The 4049-nt window shown below is 50.7% G+C and overlaps 1 protein-coding gene across 6 annotated transcripts in view; it reads left to right on the forward strand.

The window, feature by feature from the left end:
- The first annotated feature begins 187 nt into the window (after positions 1–187).
- Positions 188–4049, forward strand: part of CKAP5 (cytoskeleton associated protein 5) — a 54265-nt gene continuing 50403 nt past the window's right edge. For 3 of the 6 annotated variants that reach the window (XM_042038472.1, XM_042038469.1, XM_042038475.1), the window contains exon 1: positions 188–305. The gene's annotated coding sequence lies outside the window, so the exon portion shown is untranslated. Of the gene's footprint in view, positions 306–1836; positions 1917–3689; positions 3710–4049 lie in introns of those variants that run through there. The other 3 variants (XM_042038473.1, XM_042038471.1, XM_042038474.1) reach the window with 3 other exon arrangements.

Genomic DNA, 4049 nt, shown 5'->3' on the forward strand with positions numbered 1-4049 from the left:
CGGGGGGGAGGCGTCCCGGTGCTCACCGAGCGGGGCGCGCCCGGCCGTGTTGCGCGTTCCCTCCGCGGCGGTGCCGCCGTCTCGGGAGCGCGCGGAGAGCACGCGCTGCGGCTGCCGGATTCAAACGGGCCAATAAGGGGCGCGGGCGCGAGTGCGGGCGGGGCCTGCAGCGGCCAATGGGCGCGGCGGACACTGGGAGGTGCGGGCGGTGCTGGCGATTTCAAACCCCGCCGAGCAGCCGCCGGACCGTCGCCGGCCCGACCCGCCGGGCCCGGGTGAGCCCCGCCGTCCTTGTCCCTTCCCCGGTGAGCCGCGATCTCTTTCCTGTCCGCTCCCCGCGCCCGTGGGAGGGTGGGTAGGCCTTCCTCCTCCGCCAGGGTCGAGCCTCCCCGTTTCTCCCGGGGACCGTGTGGAGGCGTAGTCCCAGCGGCGCGACATCTCCCCATGGGGATGGCCCGGGCCCGCGGGCTGCACCGGCATCCGCCTCCAGAGCCCGGCGGCTCGAGGATTGCGGGTGGTAGCGCTGAGAGGCCGCGGCCTGTACCGCGCCGCGCTGGGGAGGTGTAGCTCGCTCGGGCCGCCCGCGAAGCGAAGGGCGATGGGGCCGGTGAGAGCCGCGGGCTCGGCGGTTCCGCTGCGGTTGCTTCCGTCCTGTCGTCGTTGTGGGCCTGGGGCTGCTGGTCAGGGCCTACCCTGGGAGGCGGCCGGAAGAGTGGGCCCGGGGGCTTGCGGGGGAGCCGGGCACCCCGCGGGGGAGATGCGGACCGGACGCCTTCTGTCCCCCGAGGCTGCGTGTAGGGTTTGTTTCCCCTCCAGAATGTCCTAAGAAAAACGTTCTCTGGGGTGACTGTAGTCTTCAGACAAGAGGCGCGAGCTCATCTCTTATTTCTGCAGCTGTGTTGTTGGGTGCAATTGTTAAGATTGCCAGAGCCTCTCACCAGGAGATGCTTCCTGTTGGATTCTCTCTAGTGTATGCGAAGAGGGGCTGGATAGAAATGTGTGTCCCATGCTTCTGCACACACACCTTTCCACCATTGCATTTGATTTTGTTTCTGAATCAGACAGTCTTGTGATTCTTCCAAAGACAGTAATTTTCAGGTTGGTGTACAGAGGGTTTTCCTCCTGAATTTGGCTCTCTGTCAGTGGGAGACCCGAAGTTTTGCATGACAGAGGCTGAGGAACGATACCTCTGTGCACCTTAAGCAAACCTGGATTCTGTTCTAAGAATAAAAAAAAAAAAATTTAAAAAGCTACAGTTTTCTAATTGATTTATGTTTGCTGTGTGTCATCTGTCTGATTGAGATTTTTATTTTTCACTGATTTATTTTGTGTTTAGTGTTTGATTTTTTGCTATATCTGCTGAACTGCAGTGCAGTTACAGTTGCCTTGTGCAGGTGAGAAGGGGATGAGTAGCTGTCGGGATGTTGAGCTACCAGCTATGGGAGCCCTTCCTTATGTATTTGTGGTGTATCAAAGAAAGCATTGCTATAGGCTTTCAGTGAATCTATTAGTTTGAAACTGTAAAGCTGCTTATTTCAGAATGCATGGAGTCTCAAATATTGGAGTATTCTAAAAGTCTACTCACAAAAGTCTGTTACTAAAACTTTGAGATAGGTTCAGCTCAGAAGGAAGAATGATTGAGTGCAATTTGCCTGTATAGTTTTGACTCTTTGGCGTCCAACATGAGATCAGTTGATACTGCAAAATTTAGAATTTGATTTGGTTTTCCTGCCTCAGACTTGATTTCTCTTTAAACTTTGCTGTTTTGGTAGCTTCCCCCCATATTGAACTGATAGCTTCACTTTTTTTTTTTTTTTTTTTTCTTTTTCCTTCAAGAACTGTGATAGGGCTAAGCCTTATAAGCAACATTGAGAGAGTGATATATCAAAGCAGAATCCCTGGTAAACGGCCTTCAGGTACGACAGACTGTTTCTGAACAAATGGTTGTAGATGTATTGAAAGTAATTCTCAAAACCACAAAGTTGGGTACATTAACTAGGAAAAGATTATGTGATGACTTGAACAGAAATTTAAATTTCAGAAGTATGGGAGTTATTCAGACTGCTTTAGATCTGTATTGATGGAAAGCTTCTCCCTTGATATTCTAATATAAAAAAAGGGAATGCATGGTGATGAAACATGATTCCTGGTTCTTGTACACATAGGACTTGTATTTTGTCAGACTTAACTTTCATGCTGGCTCTTGTCCTTTCCCTTGTATGGGCCAGCTATGTAAGCTGGCCCTCTGCTTCTGAAAACATGGTCTGCCACGGTGGGGCTGTGCTCTCATATCAGCATCTGCTGAAATGGGAAGATCTTGTTTTGTTTAATAGTCAGTGCAGAAAACCTGAATTTCAGTGTAATGTTATAAATTGTTTCACTCTGTGTGTTCAGTGATAAATTTACAGCTGAAATGCACTTGGCATGTTGTATGCTCCTTCAGTCAATCCTTTTTTGTATTTGTTTTTTGCTACCCAGTTGTCATCTGCAGATGTAGCACTTCTTTTTGCCCTTTCTTGTACGTCACTTAACACACATCTTGAACAGTACACACAATTAGAAATTGCTCTGAATGTTCTGTGGAGTAGAGATACCTATCTTAATTATCTAATTTGGAGGATTTTGTTGGGTAGGATGTATGATTGGAAGGACACATGAGAGATGTAAATGCTTGCAAACCTTCTAATTAAGGTTTTCAAAATCATGGTCAGTGTTCATCTGGTTCCCTTTTTCCCTGTTCCTAATTCTCCTCTGCTCCACACTACCACCAGCTGTCCCTATATGGTTTATAAAAGAAATGTATAAACTTGTATTGCTAATTTGTTTGTAAATTATTTAATGTAAATGGTTTGTCAAGTCTTTGCCAGAGTAGGATGGCATTAAAGCCATTTGCATCTGTAGCAGAGTAGTTGGTTCAAGACAACATAGCCTAAGACTAATAAGGTGTTGCTGTCGTTGCTGATGCTTTGTTGTAGAATGTTCCCAGTGGTTCATGTTATATGGGTGGAGTTCTGAAGTGATATGGAAAAGCCCTGTACCTTTGTGTTTAAACTAAATATTGCCTTGCACCAGGCAGTGTTGCTCTGGCTTGTTTGAATAAAGAGTCTCTTGACCTGAGCAGTTGTATATTATCTGGGCTTGTCTCTATGATAGCTCGATTTCTGTAAACGTCAGATGTTGAAAAGCAGAATCTGCTGTGCATGTCCATACCTTCCTGTTGCAGGGGACAGAGTGAGGTGGTAGGAAAAGTAACTTGGACAGTTATTCAGTGGGGAGCATGGCTGGTGCTCGCAGTGCCTAGAAGAGGCTTCTTTCTTCAGCTAGCTAAAAAGATGGCTGGAGAAATACAGCCTTGCATCACATGGCTTGATGCTCTTCTGAGGAGGAAGCTAGTGACAGCCAGTTTCCACCATACCAGCATCTTCAGTTGCTATTGTCACTGTAGAAAAGGCGTCTCAAAATGTCAGACGATGGGCTAGAGAGATTGCTGATGAATCAGCTCCACCAGAGTGCTGTCATTACACATCTCGCAGCAGCATGAAATGCGGGGATGGTATAGGCTCTTCGTTCGTACCTCCTTTGGAAGGCACTGTTTCTCCTTCCCCACGGCTGGCCTCGTTCCTCCTGTCGGATTTCAGAACCGCTCCCTCCTTCAATTAGGGATTGCTGGATGATTGGTGGCCTGGGATAATGTCTGCTGCATGCTCGGGTATGACCGCAGCTCCCTGTGTTAGAGTAGTAATTGTTCTGACGGGTATGGGCGTTCGGGGTATGACTCATGAGGACAGCAGGCCTGGCGGGCCGAGCTGGTCACTGGTCGCCGGCCCGGCGGCCCCTTCCCCGCCGGGAGGCGGCACCGCAGCCGCCGGCAGGGCCGTGCAGCGCAGCGCCCGCTGCCGCCCGCCTGGCCCCGCGGGGGCTGCTCCGCGGTGGCGGGAAGGGAGCGCGATGTGCCCGGGGCTGCTGCGGGGTCAGCGCAGCGGGGCTGGCGCTGCCCTGCCCTGCCCTGCCCGCCTTTGTTTGGCCCCGGCGCGGGCCGGCTCCCGCCC

Source organism: Corvus kubaryi, unplaced genomic scaffold (assembly GCF_017639235.1).
Source record: "Corvus kubaryi isolate FWS band 111438036 unplaced genomic scaffold, C.kubaryi_AGA036_p1.0 37392, whole genome shotgun sequence".
Taxonomy (NCBI): domain Eukaryota; kingdom Metazoa; phylum Chordata; class Aves; order Passeriformes; family Corvidae; genus Corvus; species Corvus kubaryi.